The sequence below is a fragment of the Heterodontus francisci genome, chromosome 24 (genome assembly GCF_036365525.1).
Source record: "Heterodontus francisci isolate sHetFra1 chromosome 24, sHetFra1.hap1, whole genome shotgun sequence".
NCBI classification, from domain to species: Eukaryota; Metazoa; Chordata; class Chondrichthyes; order Heterodontiformes; family Heterodontidae; genus Heterodontus; species Heterodontus francisci.
Genome location: NC_090394.1, coordinates 38,927,115 through 38,953,676, shown reverse-complemented (window position 1 = coordinate 38,953,676; position 26,562 = coordinate 38,927,115). Strand labels below are relative to the sequence as shown.

The 26,562-nt window shown below is 46.4% G+C and overlaps 1 protein-coding gene across 1 annotated transcript in view; it reads right to left on the bottom strand.

Moving 5' to 3' along the window:
* The window catches only part of grid2ipb (glutamate receptor, ionotropic, delta 2 (Grid2) interacting protein, b), a 151,742-nt gene extending 130,197 nt beyond the window's left edge, over positions 1-21,545 (bottom strand). Inside the window, exon 1 of the mRNA XM_068055983.1 lies at positions 21,477-21,545. The gene's annotated coding sequence lies outside the window, so the exon portion shown is untranslated. The remainder of the gene's footprint in view (positions 1-21,476) is intronic.
* Between the last annotated feature and the right edge of the window lie 5,017 nt (positions 21,546-26,562).

The following is a 26,562-nucleotide window of genomic DNA, read 5'->3' as shown; positions in this document are numbered from 1 at the left end:
TCCATTTCAGACTAACCTTTAATCCAACCAAATTTGTTTAAAATGTGTCTATAACCCAAAAGTCCCATTTTTGATTGGCATATAAAGCAACAAAATTACTTCATATCAGACCATAGCCCAACAATGTAGCACTCACTGCCACATGGAGTGATTGAAGCAGATAGCATAAACACATTTAAGGGGAAGCTTGTAGCATAGATGAGGCAAAAGAGAATAGAGGGATACAGAGTCTTGCTGGGAAGAGATAATTAGTGTGGGTAAAGGTCCATGAAGAGTATAAACACTGGCATAGACCAGTTGAGCCTGTTTCTATGCTGCAGATGCTATATAATTTATTTACAGCTCAGTACCAAAAACCTTTCTCCCAAATGTAAAATAGCATATCAACTCTGATAGTTATTCAAGTGAGAGAGCATTTCCCTCTTTCACGTAGAAAACTGAGGCTAAATTTTGTGACAGTAGGAGAACTTTACTTTCAGCAGTTTCAGGTTGAAAATTGGGCACCAAACCTCCCACGCTGAATATGCTGGATATACAAATTTAGGACAAGAAAAAATGAAAGAAAAGGGTTTGCACTCAATTAATATTCAAGTGGTATCTGACTACAGAAATATTGCCATGCACATTAGTGACCATTATCCAGGAAGCTGCCATACCTTCATTGTGCAGCAATCCATGGTGCCCAAATTATTTGAAGAAGAAACACTGGGGGTAGATGGCTGTTAGAAGACCAGGACTGTCTTTTGCATCCACAACTGTTGACCTCACTAAATAGTAGAAGAACACCTTGGCCTGGCTACCTCAGCATTCAGTCATATGTCCCAAAAACTGACCCTTAGATTTCACCTCTCTTTCAATCTTCAATAAAAGTATGCAGTGCAGCTTAAGCACAATGCACGAGAAAGCGCAAAGGGCAGTAGTTGTGTGCAATACTTGAAATAGTACTTCCCAGTAGGGATGGAAACTCCTCACAGAGGCTTGTGCCAGGTTTGATGAGTCCCACAAAGAATATGTGCATATGACAGAGGATAGTTACTTTCACCTTCTTCCTTATGGTAGTACATTTTTGACTTATTTGTAGCTAGGTACTAGGGAGTTGGGTGACTCCACTGACACAGTCAATAACCTCTCTCCATGCTTTTACAGGAGGGTGGACTTTAGCTTCAAATAGGGCCACCTTCCTTTGGGGCACCTCCAACTCTTCGACAACAACAACTTGCATTTATATGTCAACTTTTACAAAGTAAAATGTCCCAAGGCTCCTCACAGGAACATTATCAAGCAAAATTTGACACCGAGCCACACAAGGGATAATAGAACAGATGACCAAAAGCTTGGTCAAAGAGGTAGGTTTTAAGGAGTGTTTTAAAGGAGGAAAGTGAGGTAGAGAGGTTTAGGGAGGGAATTCCAGTGCTTAGGCCCCAGGTAGCTGAAGGCACAATCGCCAATGGTACAGTGTTTAAAATCAGGGATGCATAAGAGGCCAGAAATGGAGGAGTGCAGATAATGCATATCTTGAAGGATTGTAGGGCTGGAGGAGGTTACAGAGATAGGGAGCGGTAAAGCCAAGGCGAGATTTGAAAACAAGGATGAAAATTTTTTAATCAAAATGTTGCTTAACCGGGAGCCAGTGAAGGTCAGCAAGCACAGGGGTGATGAGTGAATGGGATTTGGTGTGAGTTAGGATACAGGTAGCAGAGTTTTGGATGGGCTTGAGTTTATGGAGGGTGAAAGATGAAGCATGTAGTGTCTACATTTATCTGCTATGCCATTGTAAACAATTAGGCAACTTTTCTGTCCACAACACAAATTCCCTTTTTATGGCAAGCAGCAGCCCTTTAAGAGCTTCTCCCTCACTGTACTTTGTGATCTTCAGTAAAATATGCTACAGATGAACCTTTCTGGGCAAGTTTTCCTGGGCCTGTAGCTTATTCAAAATAGTGGGTAAGGCTTACATTGCAAAATTCAACATGGCATTCCCTCACATCTATGGGCCAGGTGCACACTTAATATCTGGGTTAATGTATACAGCATTTATAGTTTTAAAAAGCTGTAAGGTTTCTCATTTAGATCCTTTGTGCTCCATTTGTCAGAAACTCCCACAAGGAGATTTATTTGACACCATTTTGATGAAAATGGCCCTTCCCCTCTGTACCTGAAATTCCACTGTTTTGCGCTGCACAATCTATACGAGTGTCATATAAAAAGAAAATCATTGTATGAGATTCTCTGGGGTATTAGATCTGGTCGGTAAGAGTCTATGATATGATGGAGGATATAGTAAGAACAGTCAAAGGAAGGAGCCACAGAAACCCTTAATGCTGTTGAATGATACTCCCCTAATCTTAAATAATTCTTTTAATCTGTGGAATCCCATTGTTACCCAATATGTCTCATCAGAGTCTTCAATTTTATTTGTTTCAAGTGTCTTGAGAGGACCTCCTTTGAGATCCCTCTCACAGATGTTAAAATGCAAAAAATAGACACAAATCCTCTTCAGAATGATGCAGTATTAATTTGCAACATTGAGTACCACTATTTAATACAAATTATATGAAAGCAAGTAGAGCAGGCTGCCCATACTCACTCACTTGGGTTTAAAATGTGACCCATTTTTCATGTGTCTCATTCTTAAAGATAAACATCTCACTCTTTTTGATCATAATTTTTATTCTAATCTTTCCCTGATGCTAACAGCACCCTAGCTAGTTTAGAATGAGCCATTGTTGCTTGGAGTCCTTGTATTTTCTATCAAAAGTATTTAATCCATATCCAAGCAGATCACAGTAAAATTAAAATAATAAGACAATAAAATTAAAATAATGAGACAGAAGTTTTGTCACCCCAAATTATAAATATTCTCTGTATAAACCTATGTAGTTCTGGTTCAGCAAAAGAAACAGACTTGTTGCCTTCGTTATAATCATTAGGTGGTGAGTGACTTAGCAGCCATAAAGGTCTGAGCTTTAATATCCAACACTTGGTACGCAGGTTTCCCTGGCACTACTTAATGCTCTTCACCCAACTAAACAATCTTACGGAACAAAGATTCAGGTTTAACATTGATTGATCTCCCCTCCCACTATCCCTGATCCTGGTCCCACGAATCAATCCCACCAGTAGGTGTCCCTGACAGCCTGGAAGAGATGAGGAACTCAACATCAAGCAAGTTGCAGACCCACATCCTATCACCTGGGAGCTGACACACTAGAGAATTTCCAGTATTTTCAGAATGAAGTCTGCTGTCATATGTCTGCGCTAGACGACACATCACATTATCACTCCATAACTCACAAAACACCCCTCCCCCAAACCCTTACATCAGCTGATTCTTCACCTTACTTGTTGAAGCTACAAAGTTTGTACCACACAAGGATTCACTGCCATTAGGCATGGTTGCTATGGAAATATAAACCAACAGATTAAGTGGCATTTGTGAAACAGCTCACAGCAGTGACATACTTACAGAAATCTTCGGGTAAAGAAGGCAAGTCACTTGGGCCCTGACTCAAGCCATGTCTGGACCTTCGACTTCTCAGCAGCCTCTTCATTCGGCTCACAATACTTTCCCTTTTAGCCATAGCCACAGATGTACAACTATGACTGTACCGGTCAAAAGATAAAACGAAAGTCCTGGATTGAAGTTCACCCCAAGTGCTTTAAAAAAAACTTTACAGTAGCATTTTCCAAAGCAGAGAACCCTGTCAGCAGCCTTGAAATACTGACACCACCGTCCTTCTCGTGCAGTCGATTCTCTTGTGCACCAGTCTCACACGTTTGTCTTTTACTGAATCTCTGATGTGCAGGAGGAAGTCCTGCCTCCTGCAGAATGAGAGCACGTTTTCCTTTGAATTCATCCCAACAGCAGCTGATGCAGGAGGAGCTGCTCAGTATCCAGAAAACAGACACACGCACGTGAAGTGCAGGGAGACCAATCATTCTGCTCTTAATTGCTGCCTTAAAAGAAGCAGCTGGGGATATTCAGATGTAGATGGAATTAGAGTCTGGAGAATTCTAAGATGGATTATATAGGGAAAGAACATTATGGGCTCAGAAGAATCATGGAAGTGGATCAGCACAATGTGACTCACATGAAAATAATACTGACATCTTTATGTACATTGATCCAATGCAAGAAAAAGCCCTCAACATTCCCCTAATCCTAAATAATTCTTTTAATCTGTGGAATCCCATTGTTACCCAACATGTCTTATCAGAACAAAGAACAAAGAACAGTACACCACAGGAACAGGCCATTCGGCCCTCCAAGCCTGCGCCGATCTTGATGCCTGCCGAAACTAACACCTTCTGCACTTCCGGGGCCCATATCCCTCTATTCCCTTCCTATTCATATATTTGTCAAGATGTCTCTTAAACGTCGCTATCGTATCTGCTTCCACCACCCAGGCACTCACCACCCTCTGTGTAAAGAACTTGCCTCGCACATCCCCTCTAAACTTTGCCCCTCACACCTTAAACCGATGTCCCTAGTAACTGACTCTTCCACCCTGGGAAAAAGCTTCTGACGATCCATTCTGTCCATGCCGCTCATAACTTTGTAAACCTCTATCATGCCGCCCCTTCACCTCCATCGTTCCAGTGAAAACAATCCGAGTTTTTCCAACCTCTCCTCATAGCTAATGCCCTCCAGACCAGGCAACATCCTGGTAAACCTCCTCTGTACCCTCTTCAAAGCCTCCACGTCCTTCTGGTAGTGTGGCAACCAGAATTGCACGCAATATTCGAAGTGTGGCCTAACTAAGGTTCTGTACAGCTGCAACATGACTTGCCAATTTTTATACTCTATGCCCCGACCGATGAAGGCAAGCATGCCGTATGCCTTCTTGACTACCTTATCCACCTGCGTTGCCACCTTCAGTGACCTGTGGACCTGTACGCCCAGATCTCTCTGCCTGTCAATACTCCTAAGGGTTCTGCCATTTACTGTATACCTCCCACCTGCATTAGACCTTCCAAAATGCATTACCTCACATTTGTCCGGATTAAACTCCATTTGTCATTTCTCCGCCCAAGTCTCCAACCGATCTATATCCTGCTGTATCCTCTGACAATCCTCATCATTATCCACAACTCCACCAACCTTTGTGTCGTCCGCAAACTTACTAATCAGACCAGCTACATTTTCCTCCAAATCATTTATATATACTACAAACAGCAAAGGTCCCAGCACTGATCCCTGCGGAACACCACTAGTCACATCCCTCCATTCAGAAAAACACCCATCCACTGTTACCCTCTGCCTTCTGTGACTGAGCCAGTTCTGTATCCATCTTGCCAGCTCACCTCTGATCCCGTGTGACTTCACCTTTTGCACCAGTCTACCATGCGGGACCTTGTCAAAGGCTTTACTAAAGTCCATATAGACACCATCCACTGCCCTTCCCTCATCAATCATCTTCGTCACTTCCTCAAAAAACTCAATCAAATTAGTAAGACACAACCTCCCCTTCACAAAACCATGCTCTCTCTCGCTAATAAGTTTGTTTGTTTCCAAATGGGAGTAAATCCTGTCCCAAAGAATCCTCTCTAATAATTTCCCTACCACTGACGTAAGGCTCACTGGCTTATAATTTCCTGGATTATCCTTACCACCCTTCTTAAACAAAGGAACAACATTGGCTATTCTCCAGTCCTCTGGGACCTCACCTGTAGTCAATGAGGATGCAAAGATTTCTGTCAAGGCCCCAGCAATTTCTTCCCTTGCCTCCCTCAGTATTCTAGGGTAGATCCCATCAGGCCCTGGGGACGTATCTACCTTAATGCTTTGCAAGACACCCAACACCTCCTCCTTTTTGATAATGAGATGACTGAGACTATCTGCACTCCCTTCCCTAGGCTCATCATCCACCAAGTCCTTCTCCTTGGTGAATACTGATGCAAAGTACTCATTTAGCACCTCACCCACTTCCTCTGGCTCCACGCATAGATTCCCATCTCTGTCCTTGAGTGGGCCAACCCTTTCCCTGGTTACCCTCTTGCTCTTTATATATGTATAAAAAGCCTTGGGATTTTCCTTAATCCTGTTTGCCAATGACTTTTCATGACCCCTTTTAGCCCTCCTAACTCCTTGCTTAAGTTCCTTCCTACTGTCTTTATATTCCTCAAGTGCTTCATCTGTTCCTAGCCTTCCAGCCCTTACAAATGCTTCCTTTTTCTTTTTGACTAGGCTCACAATATCCCGTGTTATCCAAGCTTCCCGAAACTTGCCAAACTTGTCTTTCTTCCTCACAGGAACATGCTGGTCCTGGATTCTAATCAGCTGACGTTTGAAAGACTCCCACATGTCAGATGTTGATTTACCCTCAAACAGCCGCCCCCAATCTAAATTCTTCAGTTCCTGCCTAATATTGTTATAATTAGCCTTCCCCCAATTTAGCACCTTCACCCGAGGACTACTCTTATCCTTATCCACAAGTACCTTAAAACTTATGGAATTATGGTCACTGCTCCCGAAATGCTCCCCCACTGAAACTTTGACCACCTGGCCGGGCTCATTCCCCAATACCAGGTCCAGAATGGCCCCATCCCTAGTTGGACTATCTACATACTGTTTCAAGAAGCTCTCCTGGATGCTCCTCACAAATTCTGCCCCATCCAAGCCCCTAGCACTAAGTGAGTCCCAGTCAATATTGGGGAAGTTAAAATCACCCACCACTACAACCCTGTTACCTTTACATCTTTCCAAAATCTGTCTACATATCTGTTCCTCTACCTCCCGCTGGCTGTTGGGAGGCCTGTAGTAAACCCCCAACATCGTGACTGCACCCTTCCTATTCCTGAGCTCCACCCATATTGCCTCGCTGCATGACCTCTCTGAGGTGTCCTCCCGCAGTACAGCTGTGATATTCTCCTTAACCAGGAATGCAACTCCCCCACCCCTTTTACATCCCCCTCTATCCCGCCTGAAGCTTCTAAAGCCTGGAACATTTAGCTGCCAATCATGCCCTTCCCTCAACCAAGTCTCTGTAATAGCAACAACATCATATTTCCAAGTACTAATCCAAGCTCTAAGTTCATCTGCCTTACCTGTTATACTTCTCGCATTGAAACAAATGCACTTCAGACCACCAGTCCCGCTGTGCTCAACAACATCTCCCTGCCTGCTCTTCCTCTTAGTCCTACTGGCCTTATTTACTATGTCCTCCTCATTTACTTCACTAGCTGTCCTACTGCTCTGATTCCCAACCCCCTGCCACACTAGTTTAAACCCTCCCGAGTGACGCTAGCAAACCTTGCAGCCAGGATATTAGTGCCCTTCCAGTTTAGATGCAACCCGTCCTTCTCGTACAGGTCCCATCTGTCCCTGAAGAGAGTCCAATGATCCAGATATCTGAAACCCTCCCTTCTACACCAGCTGCTCAGTCACGTGTTTAGCTGCACTATCTTCCTATTTCTAGCCTCACTGGCACGTGGCACAGGGAGTAATCCAGAGATTACAACCCTAGAGGTCCTGTTTTTTAACTTACTACCTAACTCCCTAAACTCCCCCTGCAGGACCTCATCACTCTTCCTGCCAATGTCATTGGTACCGATGTGTACCACAACCTCTGGCTGTTCACCCTCCCCCTTCAGAATGCCCTCTGTCCGTTCAGAGACATCCTTGACTCTGGCACCAGGGAGGCAACATACCTTCCTGGAGTCTCTTTCACGCCCACAGAAGTGCCTATCTGTGCCCCTGACTATAGAGTCCCTTATAACTATTGCTCTTCTGCGCTTTGTCCCTCCCTGCTGAACAGTGCCAGCCGTGGTGCCACTGCTCTGGCTGCTGCTGTTTTCCCCTGATAGGTCATCCCCCCCAACAGTATCCAAAATGGTATACTTGTTAGAGAGGGAGATAGCCACAGGGAATTCCTGCACTGACTGCCTGCCCCTTCTAGCGGTCACCCAACTATCTGCCTGCACCTTGGGTGTAACCACCTCTCTAAAACTCCTGTCTATGACGCTTTCTGCCACCTGCACGCTCCTAAGCGCATCCAGTTGCCGCTCCAACCGATCCATGCGGTCTGTGAGGAGCTGCAACTGGGTACACTTCCTGCAGATGTAGTCGCCCGGAACGCTGGAAGCGTTACGGACTTCCCACATCTCACAGGTCAGAGTCTTCAATTTTATTTGTTTCAAGTGTCTTGAGAGGACCTCCTTTGAGATCCCTCTCACAGATGTTAAAATGCAAAGGTCAAATGTACTTAACCCCTTGTGTTAATGGAAAGCTGGTTGCATGGTATGAAAATTGGTTTCAATCACAGTACAGAGGCTAGAGGCAAGCAACTGACCTATGGTCAGATTTATGGAAAGGTAAACTGGTAAATGAACAATGTTCAGTACAAAACAGCATATTTACAAATGTTTCTGTTTTTAAACAGTCAAAACAACAATGATTTTATAAACTTTATTATCAAAATGTCAAAATAACAGAGAATTCTCCTGTGCTAACTCAACATAAACCTGATCTCTGAAATACTGTCATTCATTCCTTATGTGGTAAAGAACTACATAAAGCCTCGGTTAGTCCTCCCTCTTTTGACCTCAGAGTGACTGGGGTAAACTCAGCCTCAGATATAACACTTAAACTCTTTTGAAGATATACCAAAACAAAACACATTAGAAATTGCATCACTCATAACTACATTAAGCGTGCAGCCATTCATAAATTACATAGGAATGTCCACGCAAAAGCAGCTGTCACCATTTCAATTTCAAAGACATCTTTCAGCCTAACTTTTTTATGCATTTCCAGGACGTGGGCATCGCTGCATATTATTGCCAATCCCCAATTGTCCTTGAGATGGTGGTATTAAGCCACCTTCTTGAAGTACGGCAGTCCCTGTGATGTAGATACACCCACAGTGCTGTTAGGTAAGGAATTTCAGGATTTTGATTCATCAACAATGAGGGAGCAGCGATATATTTCCAAGTCAGGATGATGTGCAACTTGGAGTGAAACTTGTAGCTGGTGATGTTCCCCTGCATCTGCCGCCCTTGTTCTTCTAGGTAGTAGAATTCAATTGTTTAGAAAGTGCTGTCTAAGAAGCCTTGGGGAGTTGCTGCAGTCCATCTTATACATGGCACATGCTGCAGCCATGGTGTCCTGGTGGTGGAGGGAGTGAATGTTTAAGGTGGTGGATGGGGTATAAATCAAGTGGGCTACTTTTTCCCGGATGGTGTCGAGCTTCTTGAGTGTTATCAGAGCTGCACTCTTCCAGGCAAGTAGGAGCATTACATTACACTCCTCACTTGTGTCTTGTCAATGATGGAAAGCATTTGGGGAGTCAGAAGGTGTTACTCATTGCAGAATACCCAGCCTCTGACCAGCTCTTGTAGCCCCAATATTTATGTGTCTGGTCCAGTTAAGTTTCTGGTCAATGGTGGCCTCCAGGATGTTGACAGTGGGGGTTTCAGCAATGGTAATGCTGTTGAATGTCAAGGGGAGGTGGTTAGACTCTCTCTTGTTGGAGATGGTCATTGCCTGGCACTTGTGTGGCGTGAATATTACTTGCCACTTATCAGCCCAAGCCTGAATGTTGTACTGGTCTTGCTACATGCGGTTTCATTATCATAGGAATTGCGAATGGAACTGAACATTGTGCAATCATCAGTGAACATCCCCACTTCTGACTTTATGATGAAGGGAAGGTCATTGATGAAGCAGTTGAATATGGTTGGGCCTAGGACACTGTTCTGAGGAACTCCTGCAGCAATGTCCTGGGGCTAAGATGATTGGCCTCCAACAAATACAACCATGTTCCTTTGTGTTAGGTATGACTCAAGCCATTGGACAGCTGATTCACTTCAATTTTACTGGGCTCCTTGATGCCACACTCAGTCAAATGCTGTCTTGATGTCAAGGGCAGTCACACTCACCTTGCCTCTGAAATTCAGCTCTTTTGTCCATGATTGGACCAAGGCTGTAATGAGGTCTGGAGTCGAGTAGTCCTGGCGGAACCCAAACTGAGCATCAGAAAGCAGGTTATTGTTGAGTAAGTGCCACTTGATAGAACTGTCAACAACACTTTCCATGACTTTGCTGATGATTGAGAGTAGATTGATGGGGTAGTAATTGGCCAGATTGGATTTGTCCTGTTTTTTGTGGGCAGGACGTACCTGGGAGAGTTTCCACTTCTTATCAAGGTGTCAAACACACTAAATTGAACAGAACAACACTTATGCAGAAAGATATCAGGAAATACTTCTTAGGAATAATGCATATGAAGTGACCCTTTGGCATCCCAAAATACAATGTATATTCTATGCAGCTTAGTAAAAACTCCCACACTACCTGTTTGTATCCTAGAAACTTGGGCATTTATAATGCCAGAAGAGGCCATTCAACCCATCATGTCCTTGCCAGAACTGTGCTAAGTTTAGTTTAGTTTAGAGATACAGCACTGAAACAGGCCCTTCGGCCCACCGAGTCTGTGCCGACCATCGAACACCCATTTATACTAATCCTACACTAATCCCATATTCCTACCACATCCCCACCTGTCCCTATATTTCCCTACCACCTACCTATACTAGGGGCAATTTATAATGGCCAATTTACCTAACAACCTGCAAGTCTTTTGGCTTGTGGGAGGAAACCAGATCACCTGGAGAAAACCCACGCAGACACAGGGAGAACTTGCAAACTCCACACAGACAGTACCCAGAATTGAACCCGGGTCGCTGGAGCTGTGAGGCTGCGGTGCTAACCACTGCGCCACTGTGCCGCTAAAGCAATCCAAAATTAATTCCAATGACCCACTCTCTTCCTACAGCCTTGCTCGGTTTCAGATATTTATCTAATTTTCCCTTAAAATATGCAAAAGTCTCCAACTACTGTTTATGGCAAAACATTCAACCCTCTAACACTCTCTGTTTTAAGACATTTTTGTTGATCTCTACTTTCATTCTTTGTGACAATTTTAAATTTATCCTCGAGCATTACTGCCTCACCAGCCAAGGAAATAGTTTTCTTGCTATTCTCCCTACCAAACCCTTAATGATCTGAAAAACCTCTGTTAAATTTCTTTTTTCCTTTCTCTGCTCCAGTAGAACTAATCCTGGTATTTCATCTCCTGAGAGTACTGGGCCATTTTTTGGCATACCTATGTAGAAAACCCAGATCCCATATGCCTTTTTTAAAGCTTTACCAACTTTTCCTTCCAAATTTAACAATTTCTGTATTTGTGTCTCTCTGCTATTTAGTGTATATTTCCTGCCATTCCTCCTTTCAAGTCACCTTATATTTCTCCACATTAAAGAAGAGACAGGGACACAAAGAAAGACAGAGGGAGAACAACAAATAAAAGATAGAAGTTCCGAAGAAGGGTCACTGACCCGAAACGTTAACTCTGCTTCTCTTTCCACAGATGCTGCCAGACCTGCTGAGTGGTTCCAGCATTTCTTGTTTTTATTTCAGATTTCCAGCATCCGCAGTATTTTGCTTTTATAGAAGTATGGAGATAGGCTCAGAGAAAACAATGCAGAGAATATGGCAGAAACATGCACACATGGGAAATAGCTACAGTATGACAGAAGGATCAGAGTTAGACAGAAAGGGACATAAAGAAATACAGAAAAGGGCAGTGAAAGAAAGAGATGCAGAGAGAAAAATTTACAGTGGGTGTTCACAAATTAATGGGGAAGGCCTTTTCTAAAATTCTTTCATGGGATGTGAGCATTGCTAGTAAGGCCAGCATTTGTTGCCCATCCAGCAAGTCCCTACAAGCCCCTGTTACAGCATCTAATTGTTTCTGCAATGATTCCAGGGTTTTTGCTTTCACTGTTCTATCTGGGAATACATTCCAAATGCTGAAAACTTACTATATGAAGAATTATTTCCTGATATTTGTCCTAAATTTACCTTTTATTAGTTTCAATCCATATCCCTGGAGGGGAGTCCTAGAGTATGGCACACTTTTGGTTCATTTCTTAGGCTTATAAAGTGTGGCTTGGCCATGTGAGCCCCATGGAAGATGGCAGGATCCCCAAATACACATTGTACAGCGAGCTCGCCACTGGTATCAGACCCACTGGCCGTCCATGTCTCCGCTTTAAAGACGTCTGCAAACGCGACATGAAATCCTGTGACATTGATCACAAGTCGTGGGAGTCAGTTGCCAGCGTTCGCCAGAGCTGGCGGACAAACAAAGGCGGGGCTAAAGCATGGCGACTCGAAGAGACCTAGCAGTTGGCAGGAAAAAAGTCAGATGCGCAAGGGGAGAGCCAACTGTGTAACAGCCCCGACAAACAAATTTTTCTGCAGCACCTGTGGAAGAGCCTGTCACTCTAGAATTGGCCTTTATAGCAACTCCAGGCGCTGCTCCACACACCACTGACCACCTCCAGGCGCTTACCCATTGTCTCTCGAGATAAGGAGGCCAAAGATAAAGTGTAGCTAAACCCTGGGAAGAAGTAACTAAGTGGAAGCGACTTGATTACTGGGCACAAGATGCCATTACTACCTCCCACTCATTAAAGGAGAACTGAGACAATGGAATGTTGGCCAGGGACTGCAAGAAGTACTGAGTCTGTTACAAACTGCTGAACAGCTTGTGAACTGAAGTAACCTGAGCTCAGACACTAGCTTGTGCTGGTGAAAACCAGTTTGAACTAATTAAGTTATGTGAAAGACAAGGGAGATATCACAAGAATGGAGCCTTATTTGGACAAGGAGTGATACCGGGGTCGTTGGGCCTGGGCCAATAAGGAGAAGATACGAACGAGGCGAGCAGGCCTAAACCAACGGGAAAGTGACAGCACAGCTCGAAGAGATAAGAAAGAAAATAAGTATGGAGAATCTCAGTGAGAAACTCCGGAGACCAACCATCGCAGAAGTGGAAGACCCTGCGTCAGCAACGCGGCGACGACGTAAAGGAGAGAGAGAACAGAATGCCTGGCCAGTGTCAGCTCTCCCATTTTTCGGGTATTATCCTTTATTTTCTGTGACTAGGTCAGGGAAGGTCAGAGGAACCTAGTGGGTGTGCGTATCGATTCTAGCTAGCTTTGTCATAAACTGTATAACCCAATTTGAGTTACATGCTTTTGTCTAACCAAGTGTATAAGCCTTATTCTTACATTGTACAACAACGTGAATAAAGTAAATTGATAGAAAGGACTGAGTTTTCTCCTCTTTGTACTAAGCCATTAACCGTAGCCGGTGGATTAGGTGGAGGGTGGCTCTCCTGTAACCCCGATATCCCAATCACCCAGCCTGAGCCTGAATTAAGAGGACTTAGTCCCACGTGATGGCCAGGATCAAGTGGGCGAAGGGAACAAAGGGGTCAAAGGGGAGTTGACTCCGCGCCACGGTTTACAGGAAGTTCTGGTGAAAATCAGCACTGCTTTGAGTCACAAATACACCAACTATCTTCATGATAGCAGCTGTTCTACAACTAACACTACAGAATAGAGCAGCAGTAATCCATTCTATGTACTGTTGGTTGCAGACTGCATAACTGTCTGCTTAGACATCACCACGATTTTTTAGTGAAAAAGAGAACTAAGCAGTGCCATAGAAGAACTGGTGCCTGTTTCCAATTCATGAATAGCTAAACACTGATTTTGTAACAGTAAGAAATGAGAACAGACCAGTCAGCAAATCAAGCTCACAACTTCCACAGCACTATTCTCACTATCCCCTAATCTCCTGAGGGAGGTGAATAATCACAGACAGGAGCAAATGAGAAAATGGTTCTCTTGATGGAGGAAGAGTGCCAATGCACAGTTGACTAAAAAGTGCCCACTCAAAGGAAAGGAATGTTTACAATGTTGATAATTCCAATGTTCTCCTGCTTGGCTTCCCATCTTCCACCTTGCATAAATTTCAGTTCATCTAAAGCCCTGCTGCCCATATCTTAACTCACACCAAGCTCTGTTCAACCCTATACCCACTGACCTACATTGGTTCCTAGTCCAGGAACACGTTGGTCTATAAGGTAGATTTTAAGGAGCATCTTAAAGGAGGAAAGATAGGTGGAGAGGTGGAAGAGGTTTAGGGAGGGAATTTCAGAGCTTAGGGCTTATACAACTGAAGGCATGACCACCCAATGGTGGGGCAAAAGAAAATGAGGATGCGCAAGAGGCTGGAATTGGAGAAACTCTGAGATCTTGGAAGAGGCCATGGAAGAATTTGAACACCAAGAAGAATATTTTAAATAGTCTTCTTCTCAGCAGGTTGAACGTGCACCCACTCTTTTTGGGGTTTGGGGGAGTTGGTGCACTTGCTGTGTTTGTGCAGAGTTACTAGAATTGCTGCACAACCAGGTTTTCCAAGGTCATGAGTGGTGCAAGGAGCTAGTGCACTGTGATTATAGACTGGCCTTGTAATAGTGCCCGCACTGGGTTGCTTTGGCCTACTTTCAGAGCTTGATATAGCACAAGCTGTTCAGCACTGGTTACAATAGCCGATATTAGTACAGCCAAATCTTGTTTTAAAAACAGAGTCTCTGTTATAGCAGTCTGCACTACAAATGCACTTAAACTACACATTAAGGGCTGGATTTTATCCTGATCGCAGGAGCGGGAAGGAGATGTGAGGGGGATGAAAAATTGGAAAGGGATGCACTCGCCTGGAAGCCCGACATCATGACACCAGTTCCGGATTTTGTCAGCGGTGGGAAAGCTCCAAAGTGGCATTGCCACTATGACGAGGCGGAACTGCAATTATAATTACTGATAAGGTACTTAGCAAATATCTGCATTGGCCTGACTCGGATTTAATGGAGGGGTTTCCTAGTTAGTAAACAGTGTACGGGGATTGCGTGCCTTCAGATCCCCGGCTACGGTGACAGCACAGGAAGATAGGGAAGTGTTGCATGGCTCCAGGAAAGGGAACGGTGGGGGTGCAGCAGCCACTGCCCGACAGTGGCGCAGCCCTCACAGCAAGGGTGGGTGCAAAGGGGTTGCAGCCCTGGTGGCAAGGGGCATTAGCCCATGATCAGAGGGAAGTGGCAAGGGGAAGGCTCCAAAGGCAAGCTCATCTCTCCAAGGACCAGGGCATAGCAGGGGGAGTGACCCACTGGAATAGGGCTCATAGACCCAATCTTTGTAGACCCGTGCAATGCACAGCAGAAATTCAGAGGGAGGCATGGCCAGGCGGTGGCTGGGCATGCTAGTGAAGGTTAGCTAGTGGAGCCACAGCAGCCAGCCCCGCCAAGAAGGGCTTATCCACAGCACAGAGCGTACCAGAGTCGCCTCAGTTACCCCCAGGTGTCTGAGCACCAGTGTGAGTGAAGACTGCAACTCTCCAGGGGGGCTGTCACCGACTTATGCACCATGCTGCAGGATGAGCTGTGATCCATGGGCTTCAGTGGACATCCTATGCCCGTGCGCCTGAAGATCACAGTGGCACTCAAATTTTACACACCTGGCTCTTTCCAGCGATCCACTGGGGACACATGTGGGGTCTCCTAGGCAGCAGCCCGCCGCTGCATCAAGGAAGTGACCAATGCCCTGTTCAAGAGGGCCGGCAACTATGTACGGTACCAGACGGACCCTGACAGTCAGGTGGAGTGGGCCATCGGATTCAGAGCCATTGCTGGATTTCCCCAGGTGCAAGGTATCATCGATTGCACACATGTGGCCATGAAGGCTCCCACGGAGCAGCCAGCCAGCTTCATCAACAGGAAGGGCTTCCATTCCATCAACATACAACTGATCTGCGACCACTGAAAGTGTTTCCTGCAGCTGTGTGCCTGCTTCCCAGGAAGCAGCCACAACGCCTACATACTTCGGCAGTCCCAGGTACCACAGCTTTTCCAGCCCCCCCGCGTGCCTTCAGGGATGGATCTTTGGGGGCAAGGGCTATCCATTGAAGGCATGGCTACTGACGTCTGTGAGGAGCCCTCACAGTGCAGCAGAGGAGAGGTACAATACATGCCACGGGTCCACCCGAGCGACTATGGAGCAGGCCACTTGGCTGCTGACTTCAGATTCCAGTGCCCTGATCAATCCAGTGGAGCCCTGCAGTATGGTCCAGTGAGGTTCTCATGTATTGTCTAGCACTGCAGAGGGGAGAAGCCTTGTATCAAGAGGACATGATTGAACGCCATTCCTCATCTGACGAGGAGGATGTGGAGGAGGAGGCCGGGCAGGCAGCGTGGGATGCTGAAGTCCTTGTACTGGAGGTGAGGGCCACTGAGAGAGGTGCAAGTGAGATGTGGACAATCTCATACATACACGGTTTCTGCCACCATGATGCCCATTCCAAGACACTCAATAAAGACTGACCTCATTGTATTCTGCACATTGCCTCCTTCCTCTGGCAATCCTGCACCTTGCATCCAGGCTCACTAGGTGCATGTACAAAGCTGAGAAGGTGCCCATACGCAGGCCGCCTCTGCGCTGACAGTCCATTGAGGGAGCAAACGTGAAGGTGGCATCTAACAGGGCGGCGGGGAAAGTATGAGAGATTCTCAGCAAGGAAAGTGAAATTCATTTATTGAAACGTTTACAATACCCAATAACAAAACCAAGTTGCACACACTCGTGAAACCCCGAGTGCGTCTAGGTGCTCTTCCACACCTGCTTCCATGTGCTTCTATGAATGTACTCCCTCTGCACTGGCAGCTGAGGCAAAGGCAGGCTGCTGAACATGCTGCCCCGTGGCCTTGGATGACCTTGGCGGATGTCCTCTGGCTGCCCGAGGCCTGATGGCACCAGTTGGCTGGGGAGTTCCTGCAAAGGTGCAGGAGCTCCTCAGTCGTCGCAGCTACTGGAGCTGGGGTCACTGGTGGAGGGGCTGAGAAGACACTGTCCACACTTGGAGCGCTCTGAGGGGAGCCCCCAGATGTGGACGTCTGCCTCATCTCCTCCCTTTCAAGGCCCACTTGAACCTCCCTGCTGACCATAGACGGACGAGGACCTGGAGAAGACACCGGGTGCCTCGTCCCCCTCTTGCCTTGTCACTGCTGCGCTGAACTCTTGGCTAAGGCAAGTTTATGCAGGTCTGTGCGCATCTCTGGGATGTGGCTCTCCAGGAGGATGGCCAACCTCTCGATTGAGGAAACCATGTGCTCACACGCCTGAGACATGGCAGCACTCATGGCATGGATGGACTCCTGAATCGGATGCGCATGACTACGCGTTGCCTCTGGCAGCTCCACCAGATATTCCTTTACCTCTCTCTGCAACTCCAGCATGTTCAGTGCTGTCGACACCAGAGGTTCATCATCAGCCGGGGGCTCAGCAAGGCCTCCCACAGTCCTCCGACTGTCAGTGGCTTCACCAGTCACAGCCTCTGTCAGCGGCTCAGATGCAAGTGTGGTGCTCTCACCAGCTTGTGGCCATGTATCTAAGCCCGAGCGCACACCAACAGAGTTGAGAGTTTCTGCATTGGTGGAGGGTGCAAGGGAACAGTGTGACAGTGCACTCTATGAGGATACTTCCTCCTCGTCCTCTGAGGATATGGGATTCCAGCAGTGCCAACAGGTGATCTACCCTCTGAGGTCCTATGAGCTGCATGTGAAAACACAAAACATTTACGGATTCTGCTGCATGGATCTGCCTTTACCAAGCATGAATAACGTGGTTCGCTAAAAGGTTGGTGGTAGCCGTATGACCACAATGTTTCCTCACTCTCTTAGTTGGACACTCAAGTCTCTCTATCTGCTATGGATCAACTGCCCTGTGAGCCCACTAGTTCCAGGGCCTCCTCCTCTGTCGGGGTCAGTTCTCAGATGTCCGGGATTCCACCTCCAGTCTTTGCCCTTTTCTTCGTGTTTTTCTGCTGCGAGCTGAAAGAGGGACACTATTATTCTTCCCATGAAGACCAGTAGGGCACTTGTTCTGGTGGCAGCCTTTTGGCCCGAGGGGGGGGCCTCCCGAATGCCTCCTCCTCATGTCCACTCTCAAGGGACGTGTGGGGGTCAAGCAAGGAGAGAAGACCAGTTGCCTTGGTGATGTAGCCATGCATCTGACATGATCTGCTGCTGCCTCAGCACCTGGGCACCCCTTTTGCAGCCACTCCCTGACCGTGTCATGCTCCCTCCTGTGTGACAACAAGCAGGCTCCAAAGATGGGATAGATATAGGTCTATGATGTAGGTCAGATGGTTTCACAGGTCGGCGCAACATCGAGGGCCGAAGGGCCTGTACTGCGCTGTAATGTTCTAATATGGAGGACTCACCTTGGCGAAGCAAAGGAAGTCATTGACCTTCTTGCGACACTGGACCAGTTTTGGAGGGTGACCACACAGTTTCTGATCTCCTCCGCGATCTCCATCCAGGCTTGCTTGGTCAGATGGGAAGGTCTCTTCCTGCCATCCCTGGGGAGGAGGAGCTTCACCTTTTCCTTACAGCATGGAAGAGAAACCACCGGAGTCTTCCATCTGACATGGTCCCTCTTGGCTTCTGGAGAGCTCCTGCCATTATGAGGACTTGGTCAGAAGCACAACAGCACAGGGACTCCAGGCAGGGGGGGGGGCGCAGCACAGGGACTCCAGGCAGGGGGTCAGCAGCACAGGGACTCCAGGCAGGGGGTCAGCAGCACAGGGACTCCAGGTAGGGGGGTCAGCAGCACAGGGACTCCAGGTAGGGGGGTCAGCAGCACAGCAGTACACCAGCACAGGGACTCCAGGCAGGGGGGTCAGCAGCAGAGGGACTCCAGGCAGGGGGCTCAGCAGCACAGGGACTCCAGGCAGGGGGGTCAGCAGCACAGGGACTCCGGGCAGGGGGGTCAGCAGCACAGGGACTCCAGGCACGGGGGTCAGCAGCACAGCAGTACACCAGCACAGGGACTCCAGGCAGGGAGGTCAGCAGCACAGGAACTCCAGGCAGGAGGGTCAGCAGCACAACAGTACACCAGCACAGGGACTCCAGGCAGGTGGGTCAGCAGCACAACAGTACACCAGCACAGGGACTCCAGGCAGGTGGGTCAGCAGCACAGGGACTCCAGGCAGGTGGGTCAGCAGCACAGGGACTCCAGGCAGGTGGGTCAGCAGCACAACAGTACACCAGCACAGGGACTCCAGGCAGGTGGGTCAGCAGCACAGGGACTCCAGGCAGGTGGGTCAGCAGCACAGGGACTCCAGGCAGGTGGGTCAGCAGCACAACAGTACACCAGCACAGGGACTCCAGGCAGGTGGGTCAGCAGCACAGGGACTCCAGGCAGGGGGGTCAGCAGCACAGGGACTCCAGGCAGGTGGGTCAGCAGCACAGGGACTCCAGGCAGGTGGGTCAGCAGCACAGCAGTACACCAGCACAGGGACTCCAGGTAGGAAGGTCAGCAGCATAGCAGCAGCAAAGGCAAAGCAACAGCCAGGTCAGTCAGTGAAGCAGTAGCTTAAGCACGGCTGGCAACACTTTAAATATAGTGCCAGCACCTGTGTTCATCTCCGCTGATGATGCCATTGACGTCTCACCGCCTACCCCCATCCTCCAATGAGACGGGCTGCGCGCCTCCTGCCTTCAAATGGGCCGGCTGCTGCATGATTCCAGTTGGCTTGCCAAACACGTGACGAGCGGTGATGCTGCCCTCATCCCGTCTCACCACCATGACCGGCGATGGGCTGATAATATTCAGCACTAAACCTCTTTTTTTTTTGCATCCTACCTGCATATCTTTTTTACCTCCACACTCTTAGAGGGGGCATGAAGAAAGAGGGTGCAGATATGGAAGAGGGTGCAGGAAGTCAATGCAGAATGAGAATATAGTAGGTAATGTGAGTTAACAGTGAGCAGATAGCAGCAAAAAGAGACAGCAGATAAACAGACTGAAGAGATATGGGGTAAGACAGGTGAGAGTACCATCATATATCCATTGTACCCGGGTGCCGATCAAGGAAAATATCTCTTATTGGATGCTCAGTTATTGAGTGTAGTCAAGACAGAGAGCAATAGATTTTTGGATATTAAGATAATCAAGGGATATGGGCATAGGGCGGGAAAGTGGAATTGAGGTAGAAAGTCAGCTATGAGCTTGTTGAATAGCCGAGCAGACTCGAGGGACTGCATGGCCTACTCCTGCTCCTATTTCTTATGTTCTTACATTCTTATGAGCTTCTGATTAACTCATGCACCAGCAACTTGCAATTCAACAGGAAGAAACAGTGGCACAAAGCTGGTGAAACGCAGCTTCCTGCAGTGAATGCAGAATGTGTATCCTAGGCTTTGAAAACAAAGATTTAAAAATATCACACCATCTATCACAGAACTGTAGATAAACGGCTTGAAAATAAAGGAATGATAATCAGGCGGGTTCTGCATAGGGCGTGTTACCTGCACTGTCAGATTACCATCCTGGCAAAGAAGACGAAAATTGATCCCATTCTTTCTCAGACCTCTCTGTCTGCATCTGGCTTTACCATCTACAGCTTTTTCTCTCACTCATTCTCAGGATGTGGGTTTCATTAGCAAGGCTGCCATTTACAGTCCATCTCTAGTTTCCTTGAGAAGATGGTGGCGAGCCTTCTTCTTGAACCGCTGCAGGTCTTGTGGTGAAGGTACTCCCACATTGCCAGGAATTCCAGGATCTTGACCCAGTGACAATAAAGGAACAGTAATATATCTCCAAGTCAAGAGGGTTTGTGACTTGGAAGGAAACTTGGAGGCGGTGGTGTTCCCATGCACCTGTTGCCCTTGTTCATTAGGTGTTGAAGGCCATGGATTTGACAGACACTGTCGAAGAAGCCTTGGTGAGTTACTGCAATGCATCCTGTAGACAATACACGCTGCAGCCACATTGTGCCCGGTGGTGGAGGCAGTGAATATTTGAGATGGTGCATGGGCCACCGATCAAGTGGACTGATTTGTCCTGGATGGTGTTGAGCTTCATAAATGTTGTTACAGCTGCACCCATCCTTGCAAATGGAGAGTTTTCCATTATACTCCTGACTTGTGCCTTGTAGGTAGGTGGTGGAGAGGCTCTGGTCAGAAGGTGAGCCACTTGCCACAAAATACCCAGCCTCTGACCTGTTCAAGTAGCCATAGTATTTATTTGGCTGGTTAAAAGTCAAGCTTAGTGTCACCAAATTGTTGGTGCAGATGAGGGAAAAGAGCAGAGTGGCTATTTTTTAGGCCTTGAGAAGACACCAATTGATTCAAATCCATAAAAGACCGTAAATTGAACCACTTATATTGCCGTAGTGAAGGATTACAAAACATTGAACATAAGGTGCACATTCTGTTACCTAGCAACAAGGATTAAGTCAGAAGTAAGCTGGCTGGCACAGCTCAAGTAATGAAACCAATTATTTCATGTCCAGCAGTATTTATTGACTGACACATCCAGTAAGGATTGAAGACTGCAGAAATAACTTTACTGCTGCATTTCGTACTACAGTTTATGGTGCCATGTTCTACTTGCATGGGTTTGTAAGGCAGAATTTAGGCAAAGCGTCATGGTATAGTGCAGGAGAGTCTTCATATTACACCATAGAGAGGTAGCAATCACTAAATTCTGTCACCCTGAATCAAAATTCCTATTTTAATTTTTAAATGCTATATTGACAATAGTGGACAGAGCAGAGTTGTACTGACCTCACAGATACTCATCATAATGAGGTACAGATCTGTTTTCCCTGGCTGGAAAGTCAACTAGAAGCCATAGTCTCAGGATAAAGGACAGCCGATTGAGATGAGGAGAAATATCTTCACTTAGACTCACAAGAATCAGCAGCTTCAGGAGAGAAGAGGAACAAAATGGCAAAAAATAAATTATACACAAAAGAAAAATGATAAGATACCTTGGTAAATGACGCAGTTGATGTCTTTTTTAAAGATCAGGTCAAAATAGATAGGATCATCTGGTTGATAATTGAGGTACATTGTCATCCCAGAGGGGAACAAAAAACATGAAAAACTCTGGTAAAAGCTCAGCACATTTTGTGACCATGATCAGCCCACTCTCCACTCAATAACTGGTAAGTTTTTGAAACGTTTAAAAATTAGATTTTCAGATAGAAGCTTTTGTTTAAATTGACAGTCATTGCAGAGATTGCAAGTACAAGCTGGCTGTGAGCCTACACCGCTTGGGGAATTGAACTACAATTAAGGATTCCTGTTGCTGATTGCACAGTCAGAAGTGTTAGTCTAACACAAAAACCCCAGTGCAGAGACCAAGAGGGAATTTTATGCTGGCGACGGGGGTCTCTACGTCAGGGGAAACTGATGCTGAGATCCCCTCATCGCCTCTTTTCCAGAAGGCCCGCCAAATTTAGTGCCAATCAGGCACGTAACTGGACAGCGGCAGGCCTTCCATAGGATTTAGGATCCCGTCACTGGAAGTCCTGGGCTTGCAGCACAACTGCGGAGATGGCTGCAGCGACCAGACACCGAGGAGCGGCACTGGAACCAGGCTTAAGGTAGGTCAGGGCGGGCAGGGTCTCGCGGGGTGGGGGTTGCAGGGAGTGGCCCTCAGTGGTTCCCCTCCTTCCCAATGCTGGGTCCCTCGTTCAGGCACTCAGTGCCTTTGAACGAGGCACCTGTCCCCACTCCCGATCCCCGGAGCCGGGAAGTAGCCCAGTTTTTTGTGACTTGCCTCCTGTGCGGCAACAGGGCCGCCCACCACACAGGTAATTGCAGCTGCAGCAGGAAGAGGCCCCTAATTGGGAGTTAATTATCCAGTTAAGGGCCTCCATTGGCGGCAGGGCGGGACAGCCATTCACAGGCCTTCCCAACTGGACTAAAATTCGGCGGACACAGCATGGTGGCTGGGTCCCCCTCGCCACCATTTCACCTGATTTTATGCTCTCCACACCTCCAAACATGCTGCAGGGGAGAGAATAAAATTCCACCCCAACTGTTCAACTAACATTCAAATTTACCACAGCGCAGTTACAGGATTCAGCAAAACCTGAATCTGTTAAACAAAGCACAATTTCAAACAAATACAATTTTTAATACTTACCCTGCAGAATAAACAGCAACTCTGTAGAAATGCAGTGAGTAAGCCTTACCTTACTTAACAGTAACTCCATGCTGTCATTTACTGAGGAGTCCTTGACCTGTTCAATAAACTACAAGTTTTAATCATTCCTATGATGTGAGTGTCGCTGGCAAAGCCAACATTTGTTTCCCATTCCTAACTTCACTTAAGAAGGTAGTGGTGAGCCGCCTTCTTGAACCACTGGAGTCCGTGTGGTCTAGTGCATCCACAGCTCTGTTAGGAAGGGAGTTCCAGGTTTTTCATCCAGCGACAGTGAAGAAACATTAATATAGTTCCAAGTCATAATGCTGTGTGGCTTGGAGGGAACTTGCAGGTGGTAGTGTTCCCATGTGTCTGCTGCCCTTGTCCTTCTAGATGGTAGAGGTCACAGGTTTGGAAGGTGCTGTTGAAGGAGCCTTGGCGAGATGCTGCAGTTTAAGCAACGATAAGGGATAATTGTAGGTCTTTCTGATGGATAAGCCAATGGCATTCCTCACCTTGTGATCTCATCTAACCCTCATCTTACTGGGACTGCAAATTGACCAGACTAACATCTATCCTTCCCTGAAATTTTTTTTAGATGGTACTCACTGCAGCCACTTTGCGCCGATGGTGGAGGGAGTGAATGTTTAAGGTGGTGGGTGGGGTGCCGATCAAGTGGGCTGCTTTGTCCTGGTTGATGTTGATTTTCTTGAGGTTGTTGGAGCTGCACTCATCCAGGCAAATGGAGAGTATTCCATCCCACTCCTGACTTGTGCCTTGTAGATGGTGGACAGCATTGGGGATTCAGGAGGTGAGTTACTCATTGCAGAATTTCCAGCCTCTGACCTGCTCTTGTAGCCACAGTTTTTATATGGCTGGTCCAGTTAAGTTTCTGGTCAATGGTAACCCCCAGGATGTTGACGGTGGGTGATTCAACAATAGTAATGCCATTGATGTGTTGTTACATGATGAGCAACTCTAATCCTGCTGAAGAACAGCAATTTCATCTAACTTTGGCTTCAACTGAAAGCATGACAGTGGTGCAAAGGGACACAATTTCATGCAATTATACAGAATTTACAGCATGGGTCTATACCAGTGTTTATGCTCCACACAAGCCCTCTCCCACCTTACTTAAGCTCACCCTATCATCATATCCTTCTATTCCTTTCTCTCACATGTACGTATCCAGCTTCTCCTATGCAATTCACCTCAACCATTCCATGTGGTAGCAGGTTCCACAGTAGATTCCAATTTCTTCCAACTAACAAATAGCAAATTTAGAACAGACTGCAAGAGGTTATTCACACATGCAGTGATGAACACCTAGGGCTGGATTTTATTCGCACACCTTGAGTTCGACGGCCTTCTGTCATGGAAGTGCCACCGGACAGCCCCCGTGATATTACATGCGAGGCTGATCTAAATAGACCAGCCACCCCCGATGACGTAGAGGGGGCGACCGCAGCATCCCAGCAACAGTGTCCAGCGACATCACGCAGGCGCCGGCGCCATTTTTAAAGGGCTTTAAGCCCTTAGATGAAATTTTAATTTTTAAAGGTAAAGTATTCAGAATTTTTAATTAACAGACAATAAAGATATGGAGGCCCTTTCCCAACCCACCCCCATCCCCCACCATGGTCATTTCAATGCCCAATATGACCAACACTTGCCTTTGTCCCTACCCAACCTTTCCCCCTTCAACCCCTTCCCACCATCCCACATCCAATAAAAAGTGATTTCACCACTCCCCCACCCCTCCCGCCCTGAAAAATTTATTCCTTCCACACTCCCCACCAGGTTCTCGCCTCGGAACTCCATAAATTTCGAAGGCACGCGAAGGACGAATGGCAGCCGTAAAATTGGCATGGGACGGACACCGCCTGCAGGTAGGTTAATTTACATGTCTTTATTGTTAATTTGAATATTCAGATGAAGGGCCCACAACCAGGCGGCGGGGGGAGGGCTGCACCGAGGTCCCCCCGCCGCCAGTGATATGCGGCTGGCCCTTCTCGCCATCGCAGGTCAAGGCGGGCCTCTCCCTGCAGAATTTTACCGCCTTCCTGCCGCGGCTCTCAGCATCAAGAGGCTGGTAAAATTCAGCCCCTAGAATGGACTTCCAGGAAGACCAGTGGAGTAAAACCCTGGAATCATTTAAGAAGCAACACTGAGGGATAACTGTAGGTTCTTTCTGATGGATAAACCAATGGCATTCCTCATCTTGTGATCTCATCTAACCTTCATCTTATCTGGACTGCAGATTGACCAAACTAACAATTCTCACAAAGCATATAACATAGGTTAGAGTGGAAATGTGTTTCCATCTATTCTTCCCTATAATTTTTTTTTATCATATCAGGACAGAACAGCTTCTGGTTCTGAAGTGTTTTAATAAGGGAGGATGAAGTGCAATGTGCTGCAACCGAGCAGCCCAAGTACAGGCCCCTCTCGGCCACAAAATGCCATGATGTGCAGGAAAACAGGAACCAAACTGAGGAAACAACAAATAATATGATAGTTATACTGCAGGGGCAACTGTAAAGGAACACTTTAATTTGGATTAAAGAGCTGCATCTGTTCTCCAATCAATGACCCATTTTCAGGAATTTTCAATTTAGATTTCCTTAGGGAATTCCTTTTTGGTGGTGAAATTGAAGAGACCGATTTAAACACTAACCTCTGAATTCATCCTTAACATTGATGCATGGATTCAACCTTCTCTTCAGAGATTTAACTTCCTCTCCAATTGAGAGAAAACTTGAAATGTAATTCAATGTCAAGGAAACTAAACCAAGTATAAATTAACTGTCACTGACCTCAGCGTGTCATGTCAGGAGAATTTTATTCACAGAGTATGTGCATGAGAAAGATGGAGCAACTGGATCAGTTAGTCAAATATTACAGAAAAGACTTGCCAATTTTCTCTCCCTGATTAAAAAAAACTTCAGTTGAACACAAACTATAATTATAAAAGCCATCACCATTGTTTAAAAATACAATTTTTGTCCAAGTTTTAATGAAAAATACTCCACGTAGCAGGTGCAGCAAGTGTGTCACATGGAGTTGATTGGATAGTGGCAGAAAGTTACCTAACTGGGATTTTCAGAGTTGGAATGTCAGTTTTTAGTACCACTTAGGCTTGTCCTAAAATGATCCATATACTTTGTGCTTCCAGTGTAAGCTTGCCTCAGTTAGTAGTGCACTCACCTAAGTCAGAAGATTGTGGGTTGAAGCCCCACTACAGATTTGAGTACATAATCTAGGTTAACGGTCCAGTATAGCATTGAGGGAAAGTTATATCAGCAGAAGTGTTCTGGGTAAGACATTTAAGCAAGCCTTGTTTGCCAGCTCAGGTGGACATGAAAAATTACACAACGCTATTTGAAGATCATGGAGATTAACTGGCCATTCGTTCATTCGTTTCCTGTTTGCTGGACTTTGTTGTAGGCAAATTAGATATCATGTTTATCAACACAATAATATTGACTGTACTTCAAAAAGTAATCAATTTTCTGTAAACTGCTTTGAAATATCCTGAGGACATGATAAGGCACTAAATAAATGTAAGCTTTACCATTCATTCTTCTCTTAAATGCTGGGATCTAGATAAAAATCCATTGACAACACCCCCTGTTACATCGAGCAAGGCAGAGTTGGCTTTATTCCCAGTACATCTGAGTAAGGAATCCAAAAGCAGAACCTCGCCACATGAAGCCA